Here is a 16,081-nt window from a genome sequence, read left to right on the forward strand (position 1 = left end):
TGGCAGGTCCTCCTATGTCCACTATTAAACTCTTGCAACTCATCCAAAATGCAGCTGCCCATCTGGTTTTTAACCAACCTAAACACTGCCACATCACCCCACTGCTGCGTTCTCTTCACTGGCTTCTTGTAGCTGCACGCATTCAGTTTAAAACACTGATGCTCGCATACAAAGTCAAAAATGGACCAGCCCCAAACTACCATCAAGGTCTAATAAAACCCCGCTCTGTACCACGCAACCTCTGAGCCACTAGTCTCGCTCGACTTGATCTTCCACCCAGAATTCGAGGAAGACAAGCATCAAGGCTCTTCTCTGTACTTGCACCCAAGTGGTGGAATGAGCTTCCTCTGTCTGTCCGAACATCTGAGTCTCTCGCTGTCTTCAAAAGACGATTAAAAACCTTCATTTTTTTCAACCTTTACCTTTACCAAGCACTTAAGCTGACATGTACTTACTTACTAACACTCTTAAATTCATGCAAAAAAAAATTATAAATAATAATAATAAAAACTTTGGTTCTAACAGGGTTTCAGCAGATTTATATTCTTGGACTGTTGTCTACTTAAACTAGAGGTAATGTTTACTATGGAAGCACTTCTGTAAATTGCTCTGGATAAGAGCGTCTGCTAAATGCCGAAAATGTAAATGTTTGGTCCTGATTTGAAAACAATGGTTAAAGTCATTATATTCTTCTACTATTAGTAGCTGTAATTTGAGCTGACTATTTCTATAGTAGTATTAATTGATTTTAGCTCTACTTATAGCCTTCTCTTCCAAGGACTTCTTGCAGAGCTTTCATTTGCCATTGTCCTAGTTATGAGTTCCCAGTAATTTCACAGTGTGTTCCTTGTTAACTCCTTTTCTCACATTTGCCACCTTAGCATATCTTTGTGTTCCCAGTCACTGTGCTTTGATATATTGTATGGTGGAGGGTTTTTCATATTGAATTGAAAATCTGTGCATGGATTCCATTTTTCTTCTACCATGTATGTGAGGATTTGCCTCTCTCTCTCTCTCTCTCTCTCTCTCTCTCTCTCTCTCTCTCTCTCTCTCTCTCTCTCTCTCTCTCTCCCATCGCCAAAATTATTAATAAAAAAAAAAAAAAAAACACAGTAGGATACTTAACTTATATATTTATTTTTGTTAACACAATCAATACACATCTAATCAAATAACTCAGATTATCAAATTGCATAAATAAATGAAAAACAGGCAAAAACAAGGCCATATTGTGTGCGCTTTTTAATAACCAAACAACTGATACTGATACATCTCCATCATTTGCTTTACTGGTAGATGGCCTAATCCAGGATAAAAGAGAGCTACTACCCTGAGCTGCTTGCTGTAGTTCCTTTTCTTTCTGCTTTTGTAACCTTTCTTTTCTTGGCATTACGCTGCAAAATTTGTAAATGACTTACTGAATCTCCATAAAGGGGAGAACACAGTATACATAATTTTACTGTTTTCTGACAGAGTTGAAGTATTACACTAATAATACACCATTACTAGTATCAATTTACCTCACCAGACTGTCATGTAGCTCAACTTAAGACCTACCTTTAATTTCAAATCAGAAACCCACTTTGGGTAGTTAATGTTAACAATGGGCCTATTATTATGCCAATAAAATCAAATAGACAGCTAAATAAAATTTTCCTGATTATTCATCATTTTTTGTATGCTGTTCTATATCATATAGCGTTATATTTAGCCTTCTACATATATTAGTTTGTAATGTTAATTACCTAGCAAAATTATTCCTCATGTGTAAACCTCAACTGTTGAAGTATAAATGCTTGCATGAAAATAACTCCTTGACTAAAGGTGACTTTTCCTACACAGGGTTTTGGCCAGGATGCTGTCATTATAAAATATTGTATGTTTGTATCTATTTTGAACACTTTACTGAGCTACTTGACATTCTCCTGCAAAATGTTTGTGCTCATGATTTTTTTTTCTTCAGGCTTTCACATCAAAATAAGTAAGATTTTAAATGAAACAAAACTAGTGAACTAGTGCCTGGCGCTCAGCACTGCATGAGTGGTAACCGGAGGAGGGAGGGGCAGGGCGCGGATCAGATCGGGGCAGAATTCTCACAAGAACTCAAATAAATGTCCGTCAGATATCAAAACTCTTTTGGGGGGAATTGATGACAGAGAGGGTAATTTTTATTTTTAAATATTGATGAATGTAGAAAAAAATTGGGCTCCAGCAAAAAGGGCACTTTTCTCATCCAGGGCAAAAGGGCAGGTGCTTGAGCACCACTAGGGGTCTATCTGTGCACGTGCCTGCTTGGCAGTGTCATTCTGAAATCTGCTCATGCCATCAGGAAAGAAAAAACAGTGATGAGAAAACCTGGTCATTCAGTACATTCATTTATTTAGCTGACTTAATTTTATTGCCATATAATGTTGCTGAGACTAGACCAAGTGAAGCAACCCCAGATTATAATGCTGCCTCCAGAGACTTGTTAAGCGAGCACCTATGCATGGATGGGTCCATCGCTTTATTCTCTTCTCTTCTTACCCTGACGTAATCTTATCTCTGGAATAGAGTAAATGTGGACTCATTAGACCATATTACATTTTTCAATTGATTAAAAGCCCAATCTTTACACTCCCTGGCAAATTTAAGCATTTTTTTTTTCAATTAGCCTCACTAACAAATTATTTTCTTATGAAGCTAGTAATTTTACTTATAAACATACACCGATCAGGCATAACATTATGACCACCTCCTTGTTTCTACACTCACTGTCCATTTTATCAGCTCCACTTACCATATAGAAACACTAGTTCTACAATTACTGACTGTAGTCCATCTGTTCCTCTACATACATTTTTAGCCTGCTTTCACCCTGTTCTTCAATGGTCAGAACCCCCACAGGACCATCACAGAGCAGGTATTATTTGGGTGGTGGATCATTCTCAGCACTGCAGTAACACTGACGTGGTGGTGGTGTGTTAGTGTGTGTTGTGCTGGTATGAGTGGATAAGACACAGTAATGCTGATGGAGTTTTTAAAGACCTGGACTGAAAATAGTCCACCAACCAAAAATATACAGCCAACAGCGCCCCAGAGGCAGCGTCCTGTGTTCATTGATGAAGGTCTAGAAAATGACCAACTCAAACAGCAGTGATAGATGAGCGATCATCTCTGACTTTACATTTACAAGGTGAACCAAAGTTGATCGTTTTAATAATGACAGTTCTTTAATAAGGACAGTTCTTGACCCAGTTCCAGTCATTTTAGCTTCTCCTTAGTTGCTGTGTTTGCTTGAAACTGGCCAATAATTTGACTCATCTGAAACACAAAATCTTTTAATGACCATGGGACAGATTTCAAAAATGGCTGTTGAAGAAATGAGATGCTACTCACTGCATCAGTTATAGCCAGCTGAAACATATTAATCACTGCAGTAATTATCCATTGCACATTCTTTTGGCCAGTCAGTGTTAAATTATAGACATTTTACAGCATGTAATAACTTTCTAATCAGTAATGAGGTGACAATAATTGGGTATGTTGTGTGGCCATAGTGTAAATACGTTACATTTACTGAGTAGTTTGTGTGAACAGCTTTGATGAGTTGTACGTAATGAAGTTACTTGTAGCTTGACTGGCTCCCTTTTACATAGGTTGCCCAGTATTATCCACAACATAGATAGATAGATAGATAGATAGATAGATAGATAGATAGATAGATAGATAGATAGATAGATAGATAGATAGATAGATAGATAGATAGATAGATAGATAGATAGATAGATAGATAGATAGATAGATAGATAGATAGATAGATAGATAGATAGATAGATACCTTATTTATTCCGAAGAAAATTATTGACATATAAACTATCGTTACAAGGATGTTGCCGTTACCTACTTTTTCATGATGTGGTACAAAGAAATGAAATGGTTATACAGTGGTACCTTGAAATTGACGTCAAGTGGTTCTGGAAGTGGCATTGAGTTTAAAAGGCGTTAAGTTTAAAAGGCGTTGAGTTTCGATGTATTTTTTTCCATAAGGATGTATGGGTCTCATGGAACTGCATATATTTTAGGCTTATGTAAAATAATGGGGTTGTTTTTGACACTTATACACTTAAATAACACAAATATAATATAAAAACACTGAAATACAATTGAAAACAGTTAAAAAATAAATAAAAAATACAGTAAAACCTGCACTTTACCTTTACTTCTTTATTGTTTCCTTATGCTTCTTAATTGTGGAGATGCTTGATCTTGGAATACTGTATTCCGTTCAGTAAAGGCGCATTTACATGAGAAGTGGCACAATAGTTTTTGCTCTGTTTGTGCTGTTATTTCCTATGGAGTGTGCCAGTGCACAAAGCTAAACGTGACTTATTGTACTAAAACAAGTGAGGAATTTCATTAGTGGAAAGAACTTATGAGCAGTAATAATTGAGATTGTGTTTAGTGTTTCTATGTCATTCTTTTAATACAGTACATTAATTCACATTAATGCTTTTTTTAACAATAAGCATTTTGATTCTGATTCAGAACCCTGAGCTGTAACACAAGTTTAAAAGTGAAACAGGAGAAAAATACAGCTAAACACAGATACATGTGAATGCTCTCAGAGTGAATTTGACGGTTATTCCACACAAATGCAGATTTGCCTCATATGCACACTTTGATGACGTCTTACTGCACCGCTCAAGCCGTGCGCTAAACAAAGCGACTGTTCAATGTAAATTTAAAATTAAATAAATATTAAAAAAAAAAAGCTGAACATGTTGAGTTTAAGGTAAACATCGAGTTTAAGGGTACAAATTTCTCAATGAAGGGCATCGAGTTTCAAAGATTTTGAGGTTAGGGGACGTTGAGTTACAGGTACCACTGTATTTGTTTAGAAAATGTGTTAAGCTAGCTTCAGCTAACGTTTATTAAAATTTCTGAGTGAACTTTTAAATGTACTTGTCTATTTGAGGTAGACGTGGAAGTGGTAAATGGTACCAACTTCATTATACTGTAATACTTTATCATAAGACACAATTTCTTTATCAGTATAAGATTTATTAAATAGGGCGGCACGGTAGCTAAGTGGTTAGCACTGTTGTCTCACAGCAAGAAGGTCCTGGGTTTGATCCCCAGGTGGGGCAGGCCAGGTCCTTTCTGTGTGGAGTTTGCATGTTCTCCCCATGTCTGCGTGGGTTTACTCCGGGTGCTCCGGTTTCCTCCCACAGTCCAAAAACATGCAAGTAAGGTGAATTGGAGATACAAAATTGTCCATGACTCTGTTCGATATAACCTTGTGAACTGATGAATCTTGTGTAACGAGTAACTACCTGTCCTGTCATGAATGTGACCAAAGAGTGTAAAACATGACGTTAAAATCCTATTAAACAAGCAAACATTTATTAAATTATACTAGAAACAATACAAGAATAAGTATACACATGCTCTAGTGATACACACAATTATAACATTTACTCATTATTAAACATAGGAAGGAAGCAATTCTGTTGCATGGAATAAAATGAGGTTCAGTATAGTAAGAGACATAGTTCACAAAGACTGGCAACCCCTCCTATTATTATAGAAAGAGAGAGAGTGAGAGAGAAAGAGTCGGTGAGAAAGTGAGAGCATGCACAGTCACCCATATATAAGCTAAACAACTCATTCATTTTAATTTGCAGTAGATGTATTATCACTAAGTAATAAATGGAAACACAGCCATGTGTGACCATGGAAAAATGTGACAGTAAATGATAGTGAAAGAGAGTAGTATCTTATGACTGGACATTATGGAATTTCTCTACTTCTTTATAATAATTAAAGCATTCTTATTATGTTTTGTGTGCAGATTAAAAAAGGAAATATTTACACACCACCTCCACCTTCAAATGGGTCCCTTAAAAATGCCTGATAATTGCTGACTCACAAACTCTGTTTGCTGCACTGAAATGTCAGTGATGGATGAAAGGGCTTCTATGCAGCTGAGAAGGTCACTCTGTTTTAATGGGGTGTATTGTGAAATTGAATTTTTCCCAATTTTGACTATAACAAGTTGCACCAAGAATGACAAATGTGAAAATGAGTTTTCTCAATTCAACTGAGTATTTTATGAGTCCAAGGGAGGGAACAATGCCTCTGAGTGAATCTATAGCCTAGGGACACGTTAGAAACCAAAAGGTCTTTTTTGGACCAAAATGCTCTTAAGGTCAATTGTTTAAATTACCATACAGTGTACAGAAAGCCATTAACACTCCACACATTCATAATGCATGATTATATATTGTGTGGGTAACAGGACTATGATAAACAAGTGTGTGTGTTTACTATTTGTGCTTATAGAATAGAATAGAATAGAATAGAACAGAAGTTTTGTCGTTGTAAATAGTACAATGAAATACTGTGCTGTCCTTTTAACATGAATCATATAAAAAGAAAAACAACAGCAACAAGTAAAACATGGCAATACACAGACAGACATAAACATGCAGTCAATTATATGCAGCAAGATATGTTTGTGAGTTTGTTTATTAGAATTTTAACGTCATCTTTTACACTTTGGTTACATTCATGACAGAAACAGTAGTTACTCATTACACAAGATTCATCAGTTTAAAAGTTTAATGTCAAAAACAGTCATGGACAATTTTGTATCTCCAATTCACCTCACTTGCATGTTTCCCAAAGGAAACTCACGCAGACACAGTGCTACCCACTGAGCCACCGTGCCACCCCAGCAAGATATGAGGTGCAAAGTTGCAAAAATGAGTGAGTTCTTAAGGGTTTGGGTGAAAGTGTGCAGAAGGGGTGATGGCTGTCACAGCTCTGGGGAAAAAGCTGTTCCTCAGCCTGCTGGTCCGAGTTTTTATTGTCCTGTATCTTTGTCCCTAAGGCAGAGGGACAAACGGTCCTGGGTGGGTGGGATCTGTAGAAATGTTATTGCTTACTTCTGGAGGTAGCCAGCATACACTGGGTCCAGGTCTGAGAGCGGACTTCCTGTGATCCCCTTTGCTGTTCTTACCACTTGGGGTAGGTCCTTCCTAACTTGTGCTGTGCAGCTGGCATACCATTCAGTCATAGAGAGACAGAGGATGCTTTCAATGGTGCTTCTGTAGAAATACATTTACATTTTCGGCATTTAGCAGACGCCTTTATCCAAAGAGACTTACAGTAGTGACAGTATACAGTGTGAGCAATTGAGGGTTAAGGGCCGTGCTCAAGGGCCCAACAGCTGCAACCTGTCAGTGGTGGGGCTTGAACAAGTGACCTTCTGATTACTAGTCCAGTACCTTAACCGCTAGGCTACAACTGTATAAGCTTTCTCTGTCCTTTTAATATAGGGTTTGCAAGGAGGTTAAACACACTAGCCCACCAGTGCAGGATCTTAAGCTCTGGAGTTCAAATCTCAGCTCTGCTATCAGCCGGTACTCAAACACACAGTTGAAATACAATAGCTGAAACAGGGCAATTATAACCTCTGCTGTATGGGGGCGGCTGATCACGGATGGCAGTAAATGTCTTTCTGCAAGTGATACCCCCCTTAGCAGGTGAAAAGATGCAATTGATGGCTGCGCTCATGTCAGAGGGACTACGTGACAGCCTTGGCCCTTTTCAGATAAGGCTGGGGGTGGTGGCAATGACAAGAGAGAGATAAGCTCCAATTGACCTTGACTGGATGGGGTGAAAAAGGGGGAAATACACTCATAAGAATTGATCAAAAATATGTCTTTTCTGACAGCTGTCAATCCAAAATATGATCTGAGGAAAGCCTAGTCTTCAACAGCCTTCAATCATGAAAAATGTTAGATAAAAATATTACAATCGTTGGTGAATATTTTCTTCATGACGTTGATGATGGTAAAGACAGCTGCCAGCTCATCATTTTGACTATCAAATGAACTTATACAATGCTATTAGAGACACAAACCTCAGTACGTACTAAAATAAACCTAACATGTTCAGAAAATGATATTTCCACCCTGTAAATCTGTCTATAAAAAGCACGTAGAATAAGGAAATGTGGAAAACAAGCTTGATGGCTTATTATAAATGTGCCACCATAAGCCATTTACTCTTGTTGCTGGACTCATGTGCTAAATTTGTAGCATCAACCAATTGGTTGGTACAGTGATACTTTACCTTATAACCACTAAAGCCAAAATCTACCCTGTGAATCTTTAAATCCTGTATTGTGATACACCCAAAGGAGCAATAAACATACTGTGCAAGCAGCCGCAAATCAAGAAAAGTTATAGACCAAGGGTATCATAGCCACAAAAGGTCACAGTGGCTGTTGGTTTCCAGTTATCAGACCAACTGATTAAGCAAGAATCTTAGAATCAGGACTTTAATATGCATTGCTTACTTATATTGCCTAGTGCGATATAAACTATATTTAAAGACAAAGTAATTCTAATAATGAATTCTCATTGTAGTTATACATAGAACACAATGTACCTGTATATTAAGAAACAACCTTTTGCTGTAGGGTGGCATGATGGTGCAGCTGGTAGACAAGGTTTTGCATAGCCACATGGGACCTGGGTTTAATCCTTGCCTCCTGTCACTGTCTGTGATGACATTTTTAGGTTCTCCCTTGGTACCCGTAGGTTTCTACACAGTTGAAGCCACCCTGAGCCTTACCAGGACGATCAGTTAGTAAAAAGAATACATACATTTTTGGTGCAAACAAAAGAAAAAAAAGAAAGGAATTTTGGGTTGCCATAAACAGGTTCTTAACAAAAAACCACACCTACTGTTAATCTGGGATTATTTCCCATCTATCACTATCATGAGAATGAAAGGAACACTGTCATTTGTTAGATTTATTACCAGCTTTGTAAAAATCAATTGCAACCTAGTTTTCAACTTTTTGGGGTCACAATCTCACTGTAAAGAAGTTCCATACTAAAAGGTTAGATTAGGGAGTTTTTTCAGAAGAAGGAAGAATAATTTTTATTTGTCATATATACAGTACATGCATTTTTTCCTGCATATTCCAGCTTGTTTGGAAGCTGGGGTCAGAGAGCAGGGTCAGCCATTGTACTGTACCTTGGAACAGAAAGGGTTAATGGCCTTGCTTAAGGGCCCAACAGTAGCTGCAGAGCCTGGATTTAAACCTACAATCTTCCAACTGATAGCCCAAAGTGATTCCCCAAATGTGTAAAGTTAAAGGGGCCTGTTTTGTTTACTTTCATTTCATTTTCTTTCATCAAAGCTTTATTCTGGTCAGGCTTGTGGTGGGCCCACTTTCAATTGGAAATACTGGACGCATTGCAAGAATACCATGGGCAGGGTGCCAATACATAGCAAGGCTTTGGCCAGCCCTCCACTGGACATAACCAATCATTTTTGTGTAGACACCTGGCCAGCAAATAGCACCACTAAGATTTGAACCCAGGTCTCAGCAGTGGTGGGCTAGAATAATAGATCGCTGCACCACCCGAACACCATGTTTCATTTAATTATCTAACTTTTTTTCCCAATTTTCCTCACAGTCTTAGTCGTATCCAGTTACCCAATTGCATTACGCTTCCTCTCTACTGATGCTGATCTCCACTCCTGATTGAGGAGAGCGAGACTGACACACGCCCCCCTCCAACATGTGCGCAGTAGCCGACTGCATCTTTTCACCTGCACGAAGCAAGTTCATATGCCGATCAGCTTTGTGTACAGATAGACACACCCTGATCAACGCATTATTCCTCACCTCTGTACAGGCGCCATCAACCAGCCAGCAGAGGTTGTAATTGCATCAGTTATTAGGTCCCTACTCTGTATGAACAACAGCCAATCGTTGTTCATGTAGCCGCCCAGCCCAGCCGGACGGCAGAGCTGAGTTCGAAATGTCAGCTCTGGTGTGCTAGCGTGCTTTACCGCTGCACCACCTGAGCGACCTATCTAACTTTTTTAAAAGGATTTGCCTTTTTGTATTGCCCTAATTTGGGTATAGTTAAATTCCTTGTGCATTCTAGCAACTTCTGCTGGCTGCATGACACCCACACTGCCACGAAAAGGGCCGCAGGCCAGCACACACTTCCTCTAAGATGTGTAAAGCTGCCATCTTCATCTTTAAACTTTCCAGTGGTGTATTTCAGAGACCCTCAGAACCTAGAGGATCACACTCCTTCTTCCTTGAGACATGGCCAATTAACACAATTCGTTATTAATGAATTTATAACCTTTAAATACAAAAATCTACATTAATGCAAAGATGATTGCAAAGCCATACTATCTTCAACTGTCTTATACCAAGCCTTTTATTCAATTAGCCTTCTAACAGGGCTTAAATCATTCCATCACTGTCCACTAACATTCCTCAGCCTAATCAATATCAGACAGTTTGTGCTCGTTATAAAAGTCAGCTTAGTCAGCTTTAATTACACCTTCACAAAAAGAACTGCAACACAGAAAGAGCATATTCTATTATGTACTCCTCGAGTACACTTGCTGAGTAAGGAAATTACACCTCACCACATTGTCAATGTTCCAGTCTGGTTAAACCACATTTAAAAATTCCATCCACTACAGCAAAGTAAAGCCAGAAGAGAATAAAAAGGAGAAGTGAGTAATACTGGGGGGAAGATGGACTGCTGTGGTATATTTCCTTGAGATGAAACCTTTTATTAGCTCCAGATAAATCAGACGTTCCAAAATTTCAAATTCATTTCTGGTAAACACTTGACATGACTGGAAATGTAAGATAAATGATGAGGTAATCAGCAGCATGATTGTGCTGGCACTGTTTCACACAGGTTTGAATCAGGAATATACAAAATATGTGGGTGCTGCACAGCTTCAGGGTATTGGGAGCTGGGTTTGAACACCGCCTCCAGTTGTTGGGCAGAAATGTCACTACAAGTAAAGATAAATAGAAGTAATAATGAACAGTATAATATATGCTTAGCCTAAAATCCTATAATTATGATTAAGCTTATGTTATTATCTGACAGTAAACAGTACTTGAAATAAATAGTATAATAGGATGGTTGACTTGACAGTCATTTTAATGAAAGATAATATGAAAGAAATGCATTTGTTTGAAGTCTCCGTTTTACCAGGTCATGTTAAACTGTTTTCTCAGTGAGTACTAAGTTGAAAGTGAAAATGTGCCTTTGATAAAAAATGCATGACATAAAGAAATTGATTAAATACAGCTTATGTGTGCAGGAAGAAAATAAATAGAAGAAATAAAATGATGTAGAAAATAACAAAGCTGCTCAAAGCTGCTCTATTTTCTGTTTTCTAGATTTAACTTTCAAACAGTTAAATCTGGAAAAGATCACGCTGGAACCAGAGCTGGGATCTCAAATACATCATATCGGACCTCAGCTCTGCCTGCTGGCTAGGCTGAGCAGCCACATGAACAACGATTGGCCTGTTGCTCAGATATGAGTGGGATTAAGCCGGATAGGGTCTCCCTCTCATAACTAATGCAATTACGACCTTTGCTGGCTGATTGATGACGCCTGCACAGAGATGAGAAGAGAGTGCTCTCAGGGTGTGTCTCTCCGTACACAGTGCAGAGCTGCACTGCACTCGTCCAAGTGTAGGTAATAAGATGCATACGGCATGCTGCCCACGTGTCGGAGGGGGCGTAGGTTAGCTTTGTTCTCCTCAATCAGAGCAGGGATCGGCATTGGTAGAGAGGAGGCATGACGCATTCGGGCAATTGGACACGCTAAAAATGGAGAAAAAGGGGAGAAAATGCATAAATAAATTTTTTTTTTTTAATTGGAAAAGAAAGGCCTTGGTCAGGGAGGTAAGAAAAATAGTCATTCCTAAAGGTCTTGTGCAGAGATGGACAAGCCTACTGATGGACAACCATCGCTGCAGCACTTTATAAAGATAGAAGCCACTGTTGGGTAAAAGGCACATATGAGCCACACTATGAAACATGGTGGTGACAGCATCATGCTATAGGGTGCTTTTCAAAGAAAATGACAGAAAGACTGGTAAGAATTGCATGCAAACTCAGATTGTGGTACCAGCTCTTAATGTCTTTAAGTGGCTTAGCCAAAGCCCAGACTTTAACCCCATCAAACATTTGTAAAAAGACCTGAAGATAACAGTTAACAGATGCTCGCCATCCAATCTGACAAACTTTAAGAGGATCTGCCATGAAGAATAGGATAAACTGCCCAAATCCAGGCGTGCAAACCTTGTAGAGATGCACCTATGAAGACCTTCAATTAAAATTGCTGCCAACTGAGCTTATACATGGTATTGAATATGAGGTTTGACAGAGAGATTTTCATCTTTGATTTTTTAATTAATTTATAAAAACCTTGTTAACAGGAGTAATTAATGGCAACTAAATCCATCTCAAAATAAAGCACAGCTCTTGGTTTTCCTTCTATAAACTATAGATTAGTGTTGCTATAGATACTGCAATGTTTTAACCAGGACTGTTCTACCGTCCCGAGTTGGTTTTAAATACGTCTGTGCAGAGTGTGACCTGGCTTTTTGGAACTTCCACACCCAATTACAAAAATGACCCTGGCATACTCCTCTCGTCTCTATAGTAACGGCTGGTCATCTGGTGTCAGTCAGGTGTTTCCGTAGTAACTGCAGGTTATGATTGGCCAGAGGTCTTTTGGGAAATGGGGGGCAGATGGCATTATGGCTTATGTTAGTCATCCTTGACATGCCTCTCTGAAAGCCAGCTGAGGCTTACAGACTGACCAAAGATGTATGATTGTGTGTGTGTGTGTGAGTGTGTGTGAATGTGCACGCATGCATTAAGACCAACTGAGCCTGATGAGGTTTACCTAATTGATTCTGCCAGTCCTTTTGACATCTATCCCACTTCCTAAGGTCTCACTGATCAAAAAGCTGCTCAGTAAGTGTGTGTGTTCTACTTCTACTAAGTATTACAGTAGCTACAGAAAACTTATTTTGTTGTTTTCCTTATAAAAACAAAATTGTCATAAAATTTTAAATATATTAAATATATAAATTAGAATTATTTAAAGATGATAAGATCACAGGAAATAGGGTGGCCACATTCAGAGTCACAAAAAGGAGGACATTACACCCCCAAAAGGAGGATGTCATACCAGAAACAGGGGGACATGATACTGCAACACACAGAATGAAACCATAACCCATATAACAGAGTTTTTGACCAATTTAAGCAAGAATTTTATAACAAATTACTGTTTTACTCACCAAATGTATGCAGAACAGAGCGAGCGGGCGAAATTCAACCACGCAATCACAGACTAGCCCACCACTGGCCAATCGCAGAAGGTCCGAACACAATAGGTAGCACTATAAGCAGTCAAATGAGGCTGTTAAACCAATGAAATACAAAGCATTTGTTTTGACATGTACTTGAGCCAATGATGATCAAAAATGTAACCAGTTCACTCCAAAAGGAGGATTTTTAAGTGTCCGTCCTAGCGTTGCATGGGCGGAGGACTGGCAGCTGAAAAACCGGACTGTCTGACCTAAAGCCGGACGGCTGGCCACCCTAACAGGAAACCTGCATGGTAGTTCAAAAAGCAGTTAGCCTGCCAGTCGCTAGCTAATGCTAATGTTACCTACAAAACACCATTGTTATTATGGTATATTTTGACATGTTTGACAAGCAAACGCACATACATAATAAAGTATATGTGTCATAAATGCTACAAATGTATATTAGGACTTTTTACATTTAGGAAATTAGGAAAATTTAATCTGACTGTCTAATTCTGACCGTTCCTAATGTAAACTCATATGCTAACACTGAGCTAGTCCTCCTCTTGTCTTATTGCATTCCAAACTGAATACTAAAACACTAGTTTCCTGAAATATTAGTCTATCATTTAATTTAGGCAATGCTAGACAATACTTGACAGCAACTAGCTTGTGATATTTTGTGTTTTTTGTTTCCAGAAGAAAAACTGCCTGCATACTCAATTCGTTGTACACTGTGCAATGACAATAAAGGCATCTTATCTTATCTTATACAGGGTATCTAAATTATGATAACGAGAGGCAGAAGGGACACTTACTACTGGGTTTGGGTTTGCTTAATTTTACCACAAAGGACAAATGAGAGAGAGGGGGGTATGCCCCCTCTTTCTCTCACATGGACAGTAAAAAATGCCCCCTAACTACTTAATCATACACACTCCCTAGTGTATCAGGTCTAACAGCAGGCGGTGCCATTAATTTGAAGGCTTTTCTAGAAGGACATACACCAATTAGCCTAACCTCAAAAATGTAACATAAGCATTAATATTGCATATCACATATATTTTTATATTTTTTTGCATACATTTTACAGAGCATATACAGACACAGTCATCTTATGGTTTGGTTAAATATAGCAGAGTCATATTCATATGTTTTATATTTGGAGCATTTGTGTTTGACTGAATGTAATTTACTATTGTAATAATTTGCTTGTATGTTTTGTTGTTACTACTTCTAACAAAAAGTGCTGTTATGCAGTAATTTAGAATAAAAAAGTGCCTCTGGGTAAAGCTAGCACATTAAATAAGAGAAGAAAGCACTACAGCCTAGATAAATAGTGTGAGTGTGTTGGTGTAATTTGTTTGTAATCGTTTGTAAGGAAATTTCTGTGATTTTATAAGCCAAGAAATTTCAACATGTGTAAAGAGTGCCTGTGGGTCTGGTCAGCATACTTAATAGGGGAAAAAAAGTTCTGGAACCTTTGAAAAGACTGCATATAAGGCAAAAAAGCTCTAGAAGATGCAATAATATAGCATTAATACTAAGAGCACCAATTCTGTACACACAAGCTCATAGATGCCGGAGATTGGCAGACGTTGCCATAATCAATAGGGGAGACAGAAACAAAACCCAAATGGCCTTTTTGGGCTCCCAACCTGTCCTCTTTGCACCCAGTTTGTATATGCTCAATTCTGTCTGCTGCAAGACTGCCGGCTGAATCTTTAGACTAGCTTGGATTTAAGTGGATTTAAACAGTCTCAGCACACACAGGTGGACCATGGTACTCCTTTCTTATTTTTCCAGCACTTGCACCAGCGCCTCATCCAGACAACAGGAGTCAACAACAAGCAGTTGACTTCCAATCTTGCCTCTCCTCCCTCAGACATAGCCAATTGTGTCTGTTAAGAATTTGACCAGATTGGGGGCAGTGCCAAGACTCAAATTCGAGAATCGAGACTTGGCAGTGATAATGAAAGTGTAGGTATGATGTGGAGTGATAAGGAATGATATAGTAGAAAGTCTAGGTATGATGCAGAGTGATAAATGATTTTGTGAGTGTAGATTTGATGCAGAGTGAAAAATTATATTAAAAGTGTAGGTATGATGCAGAATGATAAATGATATAGAGTGTATAGGTATGATGTGAAGTGATAAAAATATAGATAGTGCAGAAATGATGTGGAGTGATAAGACAGGTTATAGACAGTGTACTCGTGATACATAAATTATATGTGGTTTAAATGTATTAGTAAAGTGATATGAAAATGATACCTAGTTTAAATGTATTAGTAAAGTGATATGAAAATGATACCTAGTTTAAGTGTATTAGTAAAGTGATATAAAAATGATATCTAGTTTAAATGTATAATGGGAATTGATAAGAAATAATAATATACAAAAATTATAGGTATGATGTTTAAGCTAGTTGGCTACACAGTTGGATAAAAAACACAGATATGCAGAATTATTCCATGTTGAACAATTAGAGTTACATCAGTCAGCTTTTTCCTGCTAGCACTCATTTGTATATGTAATATTCATACAAGAAAATCGAATTCCACTTTGCTTCTCATCCATCAATTCATCCGCTCTGACATGGAAAATTAGACATCTATGTAATATGTTTAAGTGAGCTTGGCTGATGAATATGGCATGGAAGAGAAATAAGAGTTCTTTCAAAAGTCCCTGCAAGAGTTCTTATATATGCAAATAAGAATATGTATGATGTAAACTCATATCATGTTGTACAGGAAAGTGTCAACACAGTTAAATTCAAAAGTGCCCCAAAGTGCATATATAATAGGACTAGTTTTATTGCACCCATTACAAAGTACATGCAAAAGGGGGGCTCGGGTGGTAAAGTGGTCTAATGCACTAGCCCACCACCGCAGAGATCAAGAGCTTTTGAGTTTGA

This window comes from Trichomycterus rosablanca, chromosome 7 (genome assembly GCF_030014385.1).
Source record: "Trichomycterus rosablanca isolate fTriRos1 chromosome 7, fTriRos1.hap1, whole genome shotgun sequence".
Taxonomy (NCBI): domain Eukaryota; kingdom Metazoa; phylum Chordata; class Actinopteri; order Siluriformes; family Trichomycteridae; genus Trichomycterus; species Trichomycterus rosablanca.